We start from the raw sequence: 21397 nt of genomic DNA on the forward strand, positions 1-21397 counted from the left end.
AAGCAGCTAGAAGAAGCCAAACTTTTACTATTTGCAGACAACATGGTACTCTATGTAGAAAACCTGAAAGACACCACCAAAAAAGATTCCTAGAAGTGATACATAAATTCAGTAAAATCTCAGGAAACAAAATCAGAAAGAAATCTGTTGCATTTCTATACAGAAATAATGAAGCAGGAGAAAGAGAAATCAAGGATTTGATCCCATTTGCAATTGTATCAAAAACTGTAAGATACCTAGGAATAAACCTAATCAAATTGTTAAATATCTGTACTCTGAAAACTATAGAACACTTATAAAAGAAATCAAAGATGACACAATAAAATGGAAAAACATTCCATGCTCATGGATTGGAAGAACAATACTGTTAAAAATGTCTCTACTGACCAAAGCAATCTACACATTTAATCAATCTCTATCAAAATATGACCACTTATGAAAGAAATTGAAGATAACACAATAAAATAGAAAAACTTCCCATGCTCATGGATTAGAACAAATATTGTTAAAATGCCTCTACTGACCAAAGCAATCTACACATTTAATCAATCCTTATCAAAATATGACCAGCTTTTTCCACAGACCTAAACAAACAATCCTAAAATTTGTATGGAACCAGAAAAGACCCTGAATAGCCAGAGGAATGTTGAAAAAGAAAACCAAAGCTGGTGGCATCACAATTCCAGACTTCAAGCTATATTACAATGCTGTAGTCATCAAGACAGTATGGTACTGGCACAAAATAGACACATAGATCAATGGTACAGAATAGAGAACTCAGAAATGGACCCTCAAGTCTATGGTCAACTAAGCTTTGAAAAAGCAGGAAAGAATATCCAATGAAAAAAACACAGTCTCTTCAAAAAATGCTGTTTGGGAAATTGGACCACCACATGCAGAAGAATGAAACTGGACTATTTTCTTACACCATACCCAAAAATAAGCTCAAAATGGATGAAAGACCTAAATGTGAAGCAAGAATCCTTCAAAATCCTAGAGCTGAATACAGGCAGCAACCTCTGTGACCTCGGCCACAGCAAATTTTTGCTAGACACATCTCCAAAGGCAAGAGAAACAAAGGCAAAAATGAACTATTGGGACTTCATCAAGATAAAAATCCTCTGCACAGCAAAGGAAAGAGTTGACAAAACCAAAAGACAACCGACAGAATGCGAGAAGATATTTGCAAATGTCTTATCAAATAAAAGGCTAGTATCCAAAACCTATAAAGACCTTGTCAAACTCAAGACCAGCACCCCAAAAAAATAAAAAGAATAAAAAATCCAGTAAAGAAATGGGCAAAAGACATGAACAGACATTTCTCCAAAGAAGACATACAAATGGCCAATAGACACATGAAAAAATGCTCCACATCACTTGGCATCAGGGAAATACAAATCAAAACCACAATGAGATACCACCTCACACTTCAGCACTGGCCACAGCAACTTCTTATTAGTGTGTCTCATGAGGCAAGGAAAACAAAAGCAAAAATGAACTATGGGACTTCATCAAGATAAGAAGCTTCTGCACAGCAAAGGAAACAATCAACAATAAGGTAGCCTATGGAACAGGAGAAGATATTTGCCAATGACAAATCTAATGAAGGGTTAGTATCCAAAATCTATAAAGAACTTGTCAAACTCAATGCCCAAAAAACAAATAATCCACTTAAAAAATGGGTAGAAGACATGAAAAGGCATTTTTCAAAGAAGACATACAGATGGCTAACAGACACATGAAAAAATGCTAAACATTACTCATCATCAGGCAACTGCAAATCAAAACTACAATAAGGTATCACCTCACACCTGTCAGAGTTGCTAAAATTAACAACACGGGGAACAACAGATGTTGGCAAGGATGTAGAGAAAGGGGAATCCTCTTATACTGTTGGTGGGAATGCAAACTGGTAAAGCCACTCTGGGAAAGAGTATGGAGGTTCCTCAAAAAGTTAAAAATAGAACTACCATAGGATCCAGCAATTGTACTACTAGGTATTTACCCAAAGAATAAAAAAAATACTGATTCAAAGGGATGCATGCACCCCAATGTTTATTGTAGTATTATCAACAATGGCCTAATTATGGAAAGAGTTCAGATTTCCATCAACTGATGAATGGATAAAGAAGATGTGGTATATATATTCGATGGAATATTACACAACCATAAAAATGAAATCTTGCCATTTGCTACAAGTGGATCAAGCTAGAGAGTATTATGTCAGTCAGAAAAAGACAAATACCATATGATTTCACTCATATGTGGAATTTAAGAAAGAAACAGATGAACATAGTAGGAAAAAAAGAGAGAGGCAAGCCATAAAATAGATTCTTAACTATAGAAAATAAACTGAGGGTTGCTGGAGGGGAGGTGAGTAGAGGGATGGCATAAATGGATGATGGGTATTAAGGAGGGCACTTGTTGAAATGAGCACTGTGTGTTACATGTAAATTATGAATCTCTGAATTGTACTCCCGAAACTAATACTACACTGTACGCTAACTTACTGGAATTTAAATAAAAACTTGAAACTGCAAAATAAAAAAAGATGGAATGTTTATACACACACACCCACACCACATTCAAAAACTGAAATATAAAAGTGACAGAAGCAATAGTCATTGCAGAATAGAAATAAGAGATAAGCAGATCAAACAGAAATAGAAAGGTCAGAGTTAAATGATGCCACCACTAACAAGGAAGTAGTAGAAAAGACCCTGAAAGCCTTCCATCTAAGGGATACAGACTTTTTTTTTTACTAGAAATAAATTAAGATTATCCTAAGGAAACTTACTGAAGGACAATGCTTATAATTTAGCTGATAAATGAGCACAAAGTATCTATATTAAGAGTTAAAAAGCTTATGTAATATTTCATTATATATACATACCACATCTTCCTTACCCATTCACCTATCAGTGGATACTTGAGTTGCTTCTATATCCTAACTATTATAAATAATGCTGCAATAAACATAGGGGTGCATATACCTTCTTGGATTAGTGTTTTCATTTTCTTTGTGTAAATATTAGATCATATGTATTTCTATTTTAAATTTTTTGAGAAACCTCCACATTGATTTCCACAGTGACTGTACCAATTTACATTCCTACCAATATTGCATGAGGATTCCTTTTTCACCACATTCTCTCCCACAATTGTTACTTCTTGTGCTTTTTTATTTTAGTCATTCTGACAAGTGTAAGGTGATATCTCATTGTGGTTTTGATTTGTATTTCCTTGATGATCAGCCATGTTGAACATCTTTTCATGCCAACACCTTGAATTTTTATTTCTAGCCTCCAGAACTGTGAGATAATAAATTTTTGTTGTTTAAGCTTCTTAATCTGTAGTACTTTGTTATGGCAGCTATAACAAACTAACATAGACTTTGGTACCAGGCCATGGGGCTCTGCTGTAACAAATATACAAAAATGTGGAAGTGGCTTTGGAATTAGGTAATTAGTAGAGGCTGAAAGAATTTTAAAGCACATACTAGAAAAAGCCTGGGTTGTGATGAAGGGACTGTTGGTTGAAATTTGGTTGTTAAAGGCGATTCTGGTAAGAGCTTAAAAAGAAAAGAGGATAGTTATAAAGAAATATCCTACCATATTTGAGAGCACACAGTTTGTCATACAGAATATTGTTAGAAATATGGGTGTTAAAGGTGCTTCTGGTAAGATCACAGATGAATATGAGGAAAATGTTATTGGAAATGGGAGGAATTGTGATCCTTGTTATAGAATGACAGATAAATTGTGTGAATTGTGTTCTATTGGATGAAAAGTAGAACTTTGTTAAGCAACGAACTTGGGTATTTAGCTGAGATTTCTAAACAGAAGTGCTACGAGGGCAGCCTGGTTTCTCCTTGCTGCTTATAGAAAAATGAGAGATGACAGAGGTAAACCAAAGGTGGAATTATTGAGTAAATAGGAACCAGAACTTGAAGATCTGGAAAATTCTCAGCCTATCCAGATAGTATGCTCTGGAAACAAGGCCAATGGTACTAATAGACAACTGTTTGCTAAAAAGAAATGTATGACTCATGGATACAGTACACCATCTTAGCATAGCAAGGAATAGAGATTTGGTTATACAGAAAAGATGTGGAGGACCATTTTGCTTGATGGCTTGAAGTCCATGAGTTGTAAGAGTGGCTAACAAAGTTTTTGAGAATGTTATACCATGATAAACAAAGCCAGCCTGAATTGAAGAAAACAGAGATGGAACAAAATAAAGGAAGAATGACTCTGAGGACAGAGTCATAGATGCAGAGTCTGGTGAGGCTACCAATGCCACCTGATGCCAGGGGGGTACAGGCTGAGGGGGTGAAGCCACTCTCCAGGAACAAGGGGCGGTCTTGCCACCAAGTGGGCCCAGAAGACAGAGCTTGGAGGAAAAAAAAAAAAAAAGGATTATTTTTAAGCCTTAAAATCTAATTAAATTTCTCCCATTAGGGTTCTGACTTGCTTAAAACCCCATTGACCCTTTTCTTCCTTCTGATATCTTCCTTTTAGAATGGGGATATTTACCCTGTTCCACCATTATATTACAGCAACAGATAACTTGTCTGGTTTCACAGGGTAATAGATGAATAGGAATTTTGCCTTAGGATGAATCATTCCCAGATCTCACCCTTAAGCCAATTTAGATGGGATTTAGATAAGTATTAGAGTTACAGTTGATGCTGAAATGTGTTAGGCTTTGGAGGCTGTTGGAATGGAGTAAATGCACTTTCCATGTGAGAAGGACATGAATTTAGGAGGGCAGAAGGTGGAGTGCTATGGGTTGAATTGTGCCCACCTCAAATTCATATGTTGAGGTCCTAATCTTCAGTACTTTAAAATATGACCTCATTTGGAGATGTGGTCTTTATAGATGTAATCAAGTTTAAATGAGGTCAATTAGGGTGCATTCTAACACAATATGACTGGTATCCTTACAAAAGGGGAAAATTTGGCCACAGGGGCATGCATAAAGGTAAATAATGTGAAGAGACCTACAGAGAAGATTGTCTATAAGCCAAGAAGACAGACATGGAAAAAAAAATCATTTCCTCATAGCCTTCAAAAGAAAAGAACTGTGCTGACACCTGGACTTTAGACTTCCAGCCACCAGAACTGTGAACAAATTAATTTCTGTTGTTAAACCCAAGTAGTTTGTGGTACTTTGTTGTAACCACCCTAGCCAATTAATATGGTTAGTTGATCCTTGAACAACATGGGTTTGGACTGTGTGGGTCCACTTATACATGGATTTCTTTAGATAAATACAGTACAGTACCATACTTCCTTCCTTAATAATATTTTCTTTTCTCTAGCTTTCTTTATTGTAAAAATATAGTATATAACACATATACAAAATGTGTTAATCAACTGTTTATTGGTAAGCTTCTCATCAACAGTACGCTATTAATAGTTAAGTTTTGGGGGAGTCAAATCTTGTGACTTTGGATAAAGTGAAGATTTCTTAGATAAAGTGAAAAAAAACAATTAAAAAATTTATAGGTTGGGTTTCATCAAAATTTAAAACTTTGGTTCTTTTAAAGCACCATTAAAATATGAAAAGATAATTCAAAAACTGAAAGAAAATATTTGAAAATGACATATCTGATAAAGGAATTATATAAAGAACACATAACTCAATAATGAGAAAAAAATAACCCAATAAGAAATGACAAAAGCTCTAGAAGAGAGTTCACCAAAGACATAAAGATGGCAAATAAGCACATAAAAAAGATGCTCAGCATCCTTAGTCATTCAGAAAATGCAAACTAATAACAACTAGATAACAAAACACACTCATTGGAATGCCCAAAATAATTATTTTTTAAAAACCAACAGTATCAATTTCTGTAAAGGATATGAATCAAGTGGAGCTCTCACTCATTGTTAATGGGGATTCAAAATGATACAACCACTAATGAAAACAGTTTGGCATTGTCTAATAAAATTAAATATGCATTCACCATTTAATTCAGAATCTTACTGATGGATGTTTTTCTAAACTGTACAAGGATAATCACACAAAAACTTGTACAAAGATGTTTATAGAAAATTTATTCATAGTTTGCAAAAACTAGAAACAACACAGATATCCTTCAGTTTGTGAGTAGATATAAGTGCCATGTCCATAAAATGGAATACTACACAGCAATAAAAAAGAAACAACTACTGATAAAGATAACATTGATGAGTGTAAAGAAGCCACAAACTAGCTACATATAACATATATTTCTGTTTATATAACATTCTTGAATGGGTAAAACCATAGGTACAGAAGAACAGATCAGTAATTACTAAGAGTGAGTGGAGCGATTGTTCACAAAGGGGCAAGAATGAACTTTATGAGTAATGGAAATTTTCTACATGTTCATTTTGGTGATGATGGCTACATAACTGCATACATGTTAAAATTTGTAGAACTGTATACTCTAAATGGTGAATTTACTATATGTAAACTATACTTCAATAATCCTGACTTAAAAAAATATATATAGTGCAGGCTCCAAAATAGGCTCTCAAATAATACATACCTGGGTATGAAGCCAACTTTTGATATTCAATAAGTGTGTGACTTTGGAAAACTTACTTTACTTTAACCATGGTTTCTTCCACCATAAACAATATAATAAGGAGGTTGGAATGAATATGAGTAATGAGATAAATATAAAATTTTAATACAATGCAATATACAATAAACACTAACTCATTATTGACAGTTATATTTGTGTTTGCAACAATGTCTACAACTGTACTGTATGATGTAGTTTCTAATTAGTTCCTCAGCTGTTTTGCCACATTTCAAGTGCTCAATAGCCACACATGACTAGTGGCTATTGGCCAGCACATATATAGAACATCTCCATCATCCAAAAAAAAAAAAAAAAAAAAAAAGCTCCAGTGCACAATGCTGGGCTGGAATAATATTTGACAATAATAAGTATGCTTGTTGAACAGTGTAAAAGTTGAAATCAAAGCAACATTTTTCTTTCTTGTAACCAACTGTATACTTCTTTAACAACCTACTACAGAATTCTGAATAAATCTTAGTTTATGTTTTGTTAGGTGTTTTCAGATTTCTTAAGCCAATATTTGTCCCAATAGAAAGCCAGGAAACATTTCTCTAATATCTAAAAATTTCCTCAAATTTTAGGAATAAAAAGTATTTTTTGGGTGTATTATATTCTTTGATAAGACTTTCAAAACTATATAGAGAATACCATCTTTGTATTTTCTCATAAAGGTATACTTTTATTTGTCCATCTATCTATAATTCACCTTTTTACAAATATGATTCAAAGCAGACAATTATATTCTTATTTTTTCCAGATGCAGACAATTTTAATTCCATATTTAGGAAAACAGCAAGCTTAAGATCACAGAAAATAAATTTATTTTAAAATGAGGATATAAATAAATAAATAAATAATCAGGATAAATTAACTTTTAAAATACACAAATATATATGCTATATATACAATTTTATATGTATATAGACACATATGGACATATATACATATACATATATTTTATATATACACACAATTATATATACATTTATATACAGTCGTATATAACAATACAATATACATATATACGTATTGTATATATACAATTTTATTAACTGTGTATATACTTTAACTGTGTATATATAATAATATATGTACACATATATAAATATTCTCACTAAGTTCCCTTTAACGTCATTACCAAAAGTGTTACTGAACAAAAGAAACACAAGCAAGAAGACGTTATGGAATAAATAAAGAGGAGGAAAAAAAATGGAAAAAATAGCAAGACAAATGGGGACCAGGGATGTTCATAATAGTAAGACAGTAGGGTCCTATAATTTTATTGATACAAAAGAACCATCACCAAAGGTAAGGGAAGCAAGGGTAAAAATGAACAATTGGGACTTCATCAAGATAAAAAGCTTCTTCACAGCAAAGGAAACAGTCAACAAAACCAAAAGACAACCGACAAAAGGGGAGAAGATATTTGCAAATGACATATCAGATAAAGGGCTAGTATCCAAAATCTATAAAGAACTTACCAAACTCAACACCCAAAGACCAAATGATCCAATCAAGAAATGTGTGCAGAAGACATGAACAGACATTTCTGCAAAGAAGACATCCAAATGGCCAACAGATACATGAAAAAGTGTTCAACATCACGCAGCATCAGGGAAATCCAAATCAAAACTTCAATAAGATACTACCTCACACTAGTCAGAATGGCTAAAATTAACATGTCAGGAAACGACAGATGCTGGCAAGGATGTGGAGAAAAGGGAACCCTCCTATACTGTTGGTGAAATGCAAGCTGGTGCAGCCACTCTGGAAAACAGTATGGAGGTTCCTCAAAAAGTTGAAAATAGAGCTATCATATGACCCAGCAACTGCACTACTGGGTATTTACCTCAATGATACAAAGGTAGGGATCCCAAGGGGCACGTGCACCCCAAAGTTTATAGCAGCAATGTCCACAGTAGCCAAACTATGGAAAGAGCCTAGATGTCCATTGACAGATGAATGGATAAAGAAGATGTGGCATATATATACAATGGAATATTATGCAGCCATCAAAAAATAGAAATCTTGCCATTTGCAATGATGTGGATGGAACTAGAGGGTATTATGCTAAGCGTAATAAGTCAATCAGCAAAAGACAAGTATCATATGATCTCACTGATATGAGGAATTTGAGAAACAAGACAGAAGATTATAAGGGAAGGGAGGGAAAAATGAAACAAGACGAAACAAGAGAGGGAGACAAACCATGAGAGACTCTTAATCTCAGGAAACAAACTGAGGGCTGCTGGAGTGGAGGGGGTGTGGGAGGGATAGGGTGGCTAGGGGATAGACAATGGGGAGGGTATGTGCTATGGTGAGCATTGTGAATTGTGTAAGACTGATGAATCACAGATCTGTACCCCTGAAACCAATAATACATTATATGTTAATAAAAAAATAAAAAAGAATACTTAGAAAATAGTAATGATGAGAACGTCATATTTTACAATCTTAAGTATGAGATCAATGTAATCAGAAGCATATTTGTAACATTAAATGCATTAAAAAAAAAAAGAACCAGTGCACATTTTATTCCACCCATTCATTTTGAAATAAGCATTGGGTCTCTAGATGTTAATATTTCCCTTGCTTCAATTTGTCCTCTATATTAAATGCTTGTTCAAAAGACAAAAAAAAAAAAAAAAAATTCTATCCTTGAGCTTGAAAAACAGGAACATCAGTAACAAAAACAGCACACTGTCTTAAGGAAATAAACTATCTTTCCCATTTGAAAGAACTTAATATGATGATCCTCAATAATAAAAGGAAACTGTATTGTATATTGCAGTAAAAAATAACAAATCTAGAGGTGCCTGGGTGGTGCAGTCAGTTAAACGTCTGACTCTTGGTTTGGCTCAGGTCGTGATCTCAGGGTCATGAGATTGAGCCCTGTGTCAGGCTCTGCACTCAGCATGGAGTCTGCTTGAGATTCTCTCTCCCTCTCTGTCCCTCCCAATCATGTTCTCTCTCTCTCTCTCTCTCAAATAAATCAGTAAGTCTTTTTAAAAAAATAACTAATCTATTATGAAGATCTCCGGCCAGAAATCATGGAACCTGGACAATTACTATCTGCTCTTGTTTTTTTATTTGTTTGTTTGTTGTTGTTTTTTGGTCAGGATTTTTTTTTAATTGAGGAGAGAAGTCTGTATCATAACTCCCAATGGCATTCATTCACAGATGACTACATTTTGCCCTGCATTCCTGTATTTTCTATTTTGCCAATCTAAATAGAAGGCAAAAATGTCTGCTAACCCTTGACACACTACTATTCATTACACTGAAAAGTAAATGAGAAATATTTCATCTTCAGAGTATTATTATATGACATTAAGATTTAATAACAATATTAAAGTCACATTACAGGTCTTTAATGTAGCAAAGACCTGTAATGGAAGTAATGTAGAAATAACGTATTGTGTGCTTTACTTTAATGCAGTAATAATAGTGTCTAGTTAAATAAAAATATGCTTTAAAATAAACATTTGAGCTATAAACTTTTAAGAGTTTGCAAACATTATTAGAAGCAAATTAATTTTAAAAGCTCAAACTGTAAAGCATATGGTTGTGAATTTACTTGTGCTGCATAGTACTATCTTAGTATGTATTTCTTTTCTCCCTTAGGACTACTACAAGAAATCAGTAGACTGATGGGTAATCCTAATCAAAGTTCATCAGAACTCAGGGCCTTTGTTACAAGGATAGCAAGAACCACTTAAATCTTATATTATGATTTACCTGTGTGATTAGTGGTATAGAAGTGGTGTACCTAAGAATACAGGGAAAGGCCAAAATATTTACTGTAACAAAATTGAATGTGGTTCCACGTAAAACATGGTAAATACATGCTACACTTTCTCTGTCACACAGCACAATGATACCTGGACAAAATGCATGATGTAAATATTTGAGAATTTTAAAAGGTATGTCAACAGAAAGATAGAGAAAGATTACAATTCAAACCCACTACTGATCCAGTAGTAATTTTGAATAATTTTCCCTCCAGCATTTCCCCAGTGGAACTCAATATAACCTGAAACATATAAATGGGCATTGGTGCATCAGAGAGCAAAATAGGAGAAGCCCTCTAGTTCTGGATCAAGGAGCAAGAAAGGGAACTCTTACTGTTCAAAGATTATAGAAACATTTGATTTTTTGCTTTTGTGTTTTGTTTATTTTCCTTTCTCCATCCCTCACATCCTAGCTCTCACACAATTTGCAGTTTGGAAACAACAGCACAAAAATTTCCCTCCACTTGAACTTAAACATAGGCATGGGAATGGAAATACCCAATATAGTGGAATGACTAAGTTTCAAGTATCTGTACAAATGACTGAAGAGAAGAGACGCAAAAACTGGAAATCACAGGAGAGATTAGGAAGAGAGATGAAATCAAGACAGTGAGCCTATAAAGTTCCTTATGAAACCCCGGTATTAATTCTGAACTATGCATGCAGGGAGATCTGTCTTCATCTGCACACAAAGACTTTGAGCTCTAAACTAAACCACTGCTAAGCAACAGAACATCCCAAGTAATGCATGCTAAGTTGAGATCTCAAAATCACTGCAAAGACTTTGATAATTGCAATTACATTGAAAGCACATAGGCACAATATGAATGAGAATTTCTGTCCTGATATAAATAGGCCAATTCCTTGATCAAACATAAATATTGAGAACAGGAAGATGGTGGCAGAGTAGGAGGACCCTAGGCTCACTTCATCCTACCAACACAACTAGATAACTATCAAATCATCCTAGATACCCCAGAAATTGACCTAAAGACTGACATAACAAACTCCACAACTAAAGGGAGAGAAGAGGCCACATAAAAGAAGGCAAGAAGTATGGAGGCATGATTTAGGGGAGAAATGGACTGTGGCTGATCTGCAAGGGAGGGAGCTGTGGTCACAAAAATGGCATGAGAGAGAGGAACACACACGGGATTGCAGGAAGAGACTTTTTCCCCAAAGCCATTGATGTGGAAAATGAGAGGGACTGAATTTTGTGAATTCTTGCAACAAGTGGGGATTAAAGCCTAGAATTTTAAATGTCAGTGGTCTTGGCTGGGATAGAGCCCAGAAGGCACTCTACTGCTCCTGGAGAGAAGTCAGGCAAAAAAAACCCCTAGGGACAGCATGGGAACAGTGATCTAAACAGTGCGGGGAACACAAAGGGGGAAGATTATTTGCTCCTCAGAGCACATCCCTGAGAGGCAGCATTCACAGAGACACCTCTCCAGGAACAAAGGAGTAGGTGGGGCTCATATCCATCCCCCACCCCTCAGCAGAAACAGAACCACCTGTGGGAAGTGGCACAGCATGGACACTGGCTGCCTAACTTAATCACACGAAGCCCCACCCCCTTGTGCTCCTGTGGGACAGCCCTTCTCAGGCACCCTTGCTTCAGCCCCAGTATGGTGGGTTCCTCCCCCAGAAGACCAGCACAAACCCCTGCCCACTCCATATTTCCAAACCAGAGAGTTTCACAGGGCCTCAGTTCCATCGGAGGTGGTGTCAGGTCTCATTTCACAAGCAGGCCAGAGAACACCTAGTTAAAACTTGCCACATTCAGGCCAGGAACTAAACACTGCACAGAGGAGGAAAGGAGAGCATCTGCAGATGACTGGCCTGAAGGAAAGAGCAGCCAGAACACAACAGGAGAGCACATGCAGCACACACCAGAGACACTTCCTGAAGTGCCAGGCCCTGAGCAAGAGATTACCTTTTTCATAAGGCCATTATTTCAGGAGCAGGAGATATAACTGGGTTTTCTAACACAGAGAAGAATGCAGAGACTTAGACAAACTGGGAAGACAAAGGAATTGATCCCAAATGAAAGAAAAAGATAAAGCCATGGCCAGAGATCTCAGTGAAGCAGATATATGTAACAGGCCTGAAGGAGAATTTAAAGGAACTATCATAAGGATACTCACTGGGATTGAGAAAAGAATAGACTTTAAAACAAATACTTAACAAGAGACAAAGAAGGCCACTGTATACTAATAAAAGGAGACAATCCAACAAGAAGTTATAACAATTGTAAATATTTATGTAACCAATCTGGGAACACCCAAATATATAAAACAATAACAAACATAAAGGAACGAATGGATGATAACACAATAGTAGTAGGGGACTTTAACACCCCACTTACATCAATCACAGATCATCTAAACAGAAAATAAACAACAAAACAATGGCTTTGAATGACTCACTGGACCAGATGGTCTTAACAGATACATTCAGAACATTCCATCCTAAAACAGCAGAATACACATTCTTTTGAGTGCACATGGAATAATCTCCTGAATAGATCACATAGGAGGTCACAAAAGAGGCCTCAACAAATATAAAAAGATTGAATTCATACCATGTACCTCTTCTGACCACCATGCTATGAAACTTGAAGTCAACCACAAGAAAAAAAATCTGGAAAGACCACAAATACATGGAGACTAAACAACATACTACTAAACAATGAATGGCTCAACTAGGAAATCAAAGAAGAAATTTAAAAAAAAATACATGGAAACAAATGTAAATGAAAAAATAATGGTCCAAAAGCTTTAGGGTGCAGCAAAAATGGTCCTAAGAGGGAAGTATAGCAATAAAGACCTACCTCAAGAGGCAAGAAAAATTTCAAATACACAAACTAAACTTATACATAAAGGAACTAGAAAACGAACAACAAATGAAACCTAAAGCCAGCAGAAGGAAGGAAATAATAAAGATTTGAGCAGAAATAAATTATATAGAAACTAAAAAACAATAGAACAGAGTAATGAAACCAGGAGCTGGTTCTTTGAAAAAGATCAATAAAATTGATAAACCTCTAGCCAGACTTATCAAAAAGAAAAGGTGAAGGACCCAAACAAATAAAATCAAAAATAAGAGGAGAAATAACCAACCTTAAAAATACAAATAATTTTAAGAGGATATTATGGGCCCTCTCTCTTAGGTTGGGGTTACATGGTGGTGATTGCAAAGTGAGCTTCAGAGAGGCTGCTACAGGCAGAACAGCCAGAGACCTGTGGGCTGTCTGCAAGCCCTGCACTCCCTCAATGAGCTGGAGAAATCCTGTTGTATCAGAGTAAGATGGATGGTAGCTTTGATTGTGATTATTGTGATTGTGTTGAGCTGGAGCCACCTGATCACTAACAGAAGACATCTTGTGTTAACCATCAGCCACCAGGGCTTTCTGTTGAAATATATAACAACAAACGAAGGAAGAAAAGATGCAAAACAGAAATAGTGCTTACAGAACCTTATAATGATGCTGTTCAGGACAAGTCCAACACTAAACGTATCAGCACTGTGAGGAGAATGTTCATTGAAGACTGTTATGTGCATATTTATTCACATTTTTGTGGAATGTTAAATCATTTAGCACAGTAAATCTGAATGCATAACATGCCATTTCATTCCATTTGAATTTCTTGAGTGTTTTCTTTAAATGTCTGCAGAGTTGCTGTCCCTTTCTTGATCTATGAGTACAGCAATCTTTTTAACTCTCAATATGAAGAGAGCTTTGTGAGCTTTAAATCTAAGGGGAACACAATGGGCCTGGTGGCATATGCAATGAACATCAAGAAATCATCACACTGTGGAAGCAAAATTATTTTTCTTTTACTTTTTTGAAAGATCTTTCCTTTTCATGTCAGTTTTATTCCTTGTTTACACAAGCTCTATTCAAAAGGAAAAGGCAATAGTAAAGTTTCCAAAATGGCAGATAAATCTGAAAGTCTCATAAACATTCATGGTTTTGATCTGGGCTCTGGGTATATGGACTTAAAACCACTGTACTGTGGAGGCAATGGTTTTGTTTTTTTGTGCTGTCGACAATTACTTTGACAAAGGAGTAGCCATCAAGCCTTCCAGGACAAACAGAAACTAAAAGAATGTGATCACCAAACCAAACCTACAAGAAATATTGAAAGGGGTCCTCTAAGCAAAGAGAGAGCCTAAAAGTAACATAGACTAGAAAGGAATAGAGACAACATATAGTAAGTCACCTTACAGGCAATACAATGGCACTACATTCTTATCTTTCAATAGTTATCATACTTAAAGGGTCTATCCAACAAGAAGACCTAACAATTATAAATATTTATTCCCCTAACATGGGAGCAGCCAATTACATAACCCAATTAATAACAAAGTTAAAGAAACTCACTGGTAATGATAACAATAGTAGGGAATTTTAACACCCCCTCTCACTGAAATGGACAAATACTCTAAGCAAAAGATCAACAAGGAAATAAGGGCTTTAAATGACACACTGGACCAGATGGACTTCACAGATATATTCAGAACATTCCATCCCAAAGCAACAGAACACACATTCTTCTCTAGTATACATGGAACATTCTCCAGAAGAGATCACATCCTAGGTCACAAATCAGATCTTAACCAGTACCAAAAGACTGGGATCATTTCCTGGGTATTTTTGGACCACAATGCTTTGAAACTGGAACTCAATCACAAGAGGAAATTTGGAAAGAACTCAAAAAGCATCCTACAGAAGAATGAATGGGTCAACAAGGATATTAAAGAAGAATTTTAAAAATTCATGGAAAAAAATGAAAATGAAAACACCACTGTTGAAAATCCTTGGGATGCAGCAAAGGTGGTCCTAAAGAGAAAGTATATAGCAATACAAGCCTTTCTCAAGAAAAAAGAAAGGTCTCAAATACACAACCGAACCCTACACCTAAAGGAGCTGGAGAAAGAACAGCAAATAAAGCCTAAACGCAGCAGGAAAAGAGAAATAATAAAGAACAGAGCAGAAATCAATAAAATAGAAACCAAAAGAACTGTAGAACAGATCAATGAAACGAGGAGCTAGTTCTTGGAAAGAATTAGTAAGATTGATAAACGCTTGGCCAGACTTATCAAAAAGAAAAGAGAAAGGACCCAAATAAATAAAATTATGAATGAAAGAGGAGAGATCACAACCAACCTGAAGAAATACAAACAATTATAAGGACATATTATGAGCAACTATATGCCAACAAATTAGATAATGTGGAAGAAATGGATGCATTCCTAGAGATGTATAAACTACCAAAACTGAATCAGGAAGAAATAGAAAATCTGAACAGGTCCACAAACAGCAAGGAAATTGAAGCAATAATCAAACATCTCCCAAGAAACAAGGGCCCAGGGCCAGATGGCTTTCCAGGGGAATTCTACCAAATATTTAAAGAAGAATTAATACCTATTCTTCTGAAACTGTGCCAAAAACTAGAAATGGAAGGAAAACTTCCAAACTCATTTTATGAGGCCAGCATTACCTTGATCCCCAAACCAGGCAAAGACCCCATCAAAAAGAATTACAGACCAATATCCATGATGAACATGCATGCAAAAATTCTCACCAAAATACTAGCCAACAGGATCCAACAGTACATTAAAAGGATTATTCACCACGACCAATGAGAGTTATTCCTGGCCTGCAAGGGTGGTTCAACATTTGCAAATGAATCAACACATTACATCACATTAATAAAAGAAAGGACAAGAACCATATGATCCTCTCAATAGATGCAGAAAAAGCATTTGACAAAGTACAGCAACCTTTCTTGATTAAAACTCTTCACAGGGTAGGGATAGAGGGTACATACCTCAATATCATAAAAGCCATCTATGAAAAACCCACAGCAAATATCATTCTCAATGGGGAAAAACTGAGAGCTTTTCCACTAAGGTCAGGAACATGGCATGGATGTCTACTATCACCACTGCTGTTTAACATAGTACTAGAACTCCTAGCCTCAGCAATCAGACAACAAAAAGAAATAAAAGGCATCCAAATTGGCAAAGAAGAAGTCAAACTCTCACTCTTTGCAGATGATATGATACTTTATGTGGAAAACCCAAAAGACTCCACCCCAAAACTGCTAGAACTCATACAGGAATTCAGTAAAGTGGCAGGATATAAAATCAGTGCTCAGAAGTCAATTGCATTTCTATACACCAACAACGAGAGAGAAGAAAGAGAAATTAAGGAGTCGATCCCATTTACAATTGCACCCAGAACTATAAGATACCTGGGAATAAATCTAACCAAAGAGGCAAAGAACCTGTACTCTGAAAACTACAGAACTATCATGAAAGAAATTAAGGAAGACACAAGGAAATGGAAAAACGTTCCATGCTTATGGATTGGAAGTACAAATATTGTTAAAATATCTATGCTACCTAGAGCAATCTACACATTTAATGCAATCCCTATCAAAATCCCATCAACTTTTTTCATAGAAATGGAACAAATAATGCTAAAATTTGTATGGAACCAGAAAAGACCCAGAATAGCCACAGCAATGTTGAAAAAGAAAAGCAAAGCTGGCGGCATCACAATTCCGGACTTCCAGCTCTATTACAAAGCTGTAATCATCAAGACAGTATGGTACTGACACAAAAACAGACACATAGAACAATGGAACAGAATAGGGAAACCAGAAATGGACCCTCAACTCTATGGTCAACTAATCTTTGACAGAGCACAAAAGATTATCCAATGGAAAAAAAGACAGTCTTTTCAACAAATGGTGTTGGGAAAATTGGACAGCTACATGCAGAAGAATGAAACTGGACCATTTCCTTACACCATGCACAAAAATATGCTCAAAATGGATGAAAGATCTAAATGTGAGACAGGAATCCATCAAAGTCCTTGAGGAGAACACAGGCAGCAACCTCTTCGACCTCAGCCACAGCAACTTCTTCCTAGATACTTTGCCAAAGTCAAGGGAAGCAAGGGTAAAAGTGACCTATTGGGATTTCATCAAGATAAAAAACTTTTGCACAGCAAAGGAAACAGTCAACAAAACCAAAAGACAACTGACAGAATGGGAGAAGATATTTGCAAAGGACACATCAGATAAAGGGCTAGTATCCAAAATCTATAAAGAACTTATCAATCTCAACACCCAAGGAACAAATAATCCAATCAAGAAATGGGCAGATGACATGAACAGACATTTCTGCAAAGAAGACATCCAAATGGCCGAGAGACACATGAAAATGTGCTCAATATCTTTAGGCATCAGAGAAATACAAATCAAAACACAATGAGATACCACCTCACACCAGTCAGAATGGCTAAAATTAACATGTCAGGAAAGAACAGATGTTGACGAGGATGTGAAGAAAGGGGAACATTCCCACACTTTTGGTGGGAATGCAAGCTGGTGCAGCCACTCTGGAAAACAGTATGAAGGTTCCTCAAAAAGTTGAAAAGAGAGCTACCCTATGATCCAGCAATTGCACTACTGGGTATTTACCCCAAAGATACAAATGTAGGTATCTGAAGGGGCACATGTACACCAATGTTTATAGCAGCAATGTCCACAATAGCTACAATATGGAAAGAGCCCAGATGTCCATCGACAGATGAATGGATAAAGAAGATGTGGTATATATACACAATGGAATATTATGCAGCCATCAAAAAATTGAAATCTTCCCATTTGCAATGATGTGGATGGAACTAGTAGGTATTACGCTAAGCAAAAGAAGTCAATCAGAGAAAGACAATTATCATCTGATCTCACTGGTATGTGGAATTTGAGAAACAAGGCAGAGGATCATAGGGGAAGAGAGGAAAAAATGAAACAAGATGAAATCACAGAGGGAGACAATCCGTAAGAGACTCTTAATCCCAGGAAACAAACTGAGGGTTGCTGGAGTGGATTGGGGAGGAGGGATGGGTTGGCTGGGTAATGGACGCTGAGGAGGGTATGTGCTATGGTGAGCACTGTGAATTGTTAAGACTGATGAATCACAGACCTGTACCCCTGAAACAAAGAATACATTATATGTTAAGAAAAAAGAAAAAAGAAAATTGTTCTACTGATCCCCAGAGTGCCTAACATGCTCTATGTGAAATCAAAATTATTAGAAGACTTAACCATAATAACATTATGTGTTTGAAATTCTTGGTCCCAGTGGAAGCCAGTTAACAGATGATGCAGGTTTTCTTACCAAACTGAATAGTGTTTACATTGTTCAGGAGTATATTGAAACAGATTTGTCTAATGTGCTGGAGCAGGGCCCTTTACTGGAAGAGCATGCCAGGCTTTTCATGTATCAGCTGTTATGTGGTCTCAATTATATTCACTCTGCAAATGTACAGCACAGAGATCTCAAACCAGCTAAACTTATTGTTTATAGTGAAGACTTGGTACTGAAGATAGGTGACTTTGGTCTTGAATGGACCATGGATATCTATTATTCCTATAAGGGTCATCTTTCTGAAGGACTGATTACCCAAAAGCACAGGTCTCCAAATCTATTACTTTCTCCTAATAATTGTATTAAAGCCATCAGATGTGGGCTGCAGGTTCCATCGTTGCTGAAATGCTGACTGGTAAAACCCTCTTTGCAGGTGAACATGAACAGATGCAGCTGATTTTAGAATCTATTCCTGTTGTATGTGAGGTAGATAGATAATCAGGAGATTCTCAGTGTAATTCTAGTTCACATTAGAAATGATGTGACTAAGCCACACAAACCTTTAACTCAGCTGCTTCCAGGAATTAGTCAAGAAGCACTGGATTTCCTGGAACAAATTTTGACATTTAGCCCCATAGATCAGTTGACAGAGGAAGCACTTTCTCATCCTTACATGAGCATATTTTCTTTTCCAATGGATGAGCCAATTTCAAGTCATCCTTTTCATATTGAAGATGAAGTCAATGATATTTTGTTTATGCATGAAACTCATGGTCATATTTATAACTGGGAAAGGTACCATGATTGTCAATTTTCAGAATATGATTGGTCTATACATAACAGCTTAGATATTGATGAAGTTCAGCTTGACCCGAGAGCTCTGTCTGATGTCACTGATGAAGAAGTACAAGTCAATCCTCAAAAATATTTGGAGGGAAATCATGAAAAGTATTTGGCGGATCCTGCTTTTGATACCAATTACTCTACTGAGCCTTGTTGGCAGTACCCAGATCATCATGAAAACAAATATTGTGATCTGGAGTGTAGCCATATTTGTAACCACAAAACAAGGTCATTATCATATTTAGATAACTTAGCTTTCAGAGAGACTGAAATTAACCATTATTATGAACCCAAACTTATTAGGTATTTTTCCAATTGGAAATAACAAAGCAAAGAAAAATCTGATAAGTAAATCAAGTCAAAATGTGAAATGAATGGATTGGTTAGAGCCAAGATACCTGCCGAGGAAGCATCACAGCAAATGGCTGAAAAAGAAAGGGAGAAAGAATCAGGGATTTGACTTTGATTCTTTTATTGCAGGAACTATTCAACTTAATTCACAACATGACCCCACTGATGTTGTTAATAAATTAAAAGACTTGAATAGCTCAGTGTCCCAGCTAGAATTGAAAAGTTTGATATCAAAGTCAGAAAGCTGAGAAAAACAGGAAAGAGGAATGCCAAATTTATCTCAATTAGAAGCCTTCTACCAATGTTCTTGAGATTTATGGGTGGAGGCAGGACTGCTTTCTCATAAATCAGTTTTGTTGTGAGGTAAGGAAGAATGCACAAATTGAGAAGGAAAATACTTACACCAGTTACATGGAAAAGTTATTTAGTGGGAGAAAAGATGCTGAAATTCTGGAAACTGAGTCAGTAAAGGATGAGAAGCTTTGAGGGAGAGGAAATGAGGAAGGATGTCTGAACAACAGTGGGGAGTTCCTCTTTAAAAAGCAGCTTGAATCCATAGGCATCCCACAGTTTCACAGTCCAGTTGGGTCCCCACTTAAGTCAATACAGACCACCTTAACACCTTCTGCTATGAAATCTTCCGTTCAGATTCCTCATGAAACATACATCAGCATTCTGAAACATGTTAACTAAAACACTCAGCAGATAGAACTCTTTGTACTCTTCATGAAATGTGTTCTTTTTTATTACTATTGGTTAAGTCATTTTTTTTACATGAATCAGATGATGTCATTTAGAAATGATTTTATTAGTTTTTGGTTTTTAAAATCCAGACTTCTTTTCTACATGTGAGATGGTTTTCATTTTAACTGGCATGTCATTTACAAACAAAAATAAAGAATAGAGCAAAATGATGCAATGCAAGAGGAGACAAAACAAATTTACTAGGAAAACATTCTCTTATAGAACAATGATCTGTTTTACAGGAAACAAAAATTTGACTTCAAATGTACATAGTGAAACTGAATATAATTGCATGAAAACGTTTAATTTTTCCTAAAACATTTTTCATTCATGAGTATTTTTAAGTTTTGAATACTGTACATATTTTTCAAAACACATGATAACAGCAGCAACTGAAAATGAATGCTCAATTTGGTAGACATGTGTTAAGCACCTCAAGGTAACAAAAGTAAGTGGCAAAACGTATACCACATATAAAGCTTCACATACACACTTCTATTTAACCAGGGTTATTGTAGTAAACTATCCTTAATAAGATTCATATGCTGTTTATAAATGTTCTGGTATGCATTTTGTAGACTGAAGTGTTACTACATCGCATTTTATTTATCATAGCAAATCAGTGTATTTCCTGTATTTAATTATAAAAGTTACCTTAGTTTTTGAAAATTATTTGCAAGTACACTTTTCCCATTTGACATTATGCCTTGTTGCCTACTTAGCTGAATATATAATGTTAGCTCATCCAAAGGCTGTCCATGTACTTAATTTACTTAAGTATTCATTTTAAGTAAAACTATCACTGTGTATAGGAATTTGTATTTTGGAGGTGACTGATCAATCTATAAAGAAACATTAGGAATTATTTTATTATAAAATGCACCTAGAAAACTTACCTGTGTCTATATTTTTAAAAATATGGAAA

General features: G+C 35.7%; 1 protein-coding gene and 1 pseudogene across 1 annotated transcript in view; one reads left to right on the plus strand and one right to left on the minus strand.

Moving 5' to 3' along the window:
- DACH2 (dachshund family transcription factor 2) overlaps positions 1–21397 on the minus strand; it is a 990389-nt gene that overhangs the window by 369955 nt on the left and 599037 nt on the right. The window lies entirely within an intron of this gene.
- On the plus strand, positions 14302–20421 carry LOC110582053 (annotated as a pseudogene).

The sequence above is a fragment of the Neomonachus schauinslandi genome, chromosome X (assembly GCF_002201575.2).
Source record: "Neomonachus schauinslandi chromosome X, ASM220157v2, whole genome shotgun sequence".
Taxonomy (NCBI): Eukaryota; Metazoa; Chordata; class Mammalia; order Carnivora; family Phocidae; genus Neomonachus; species Neomonachus schauinslandi.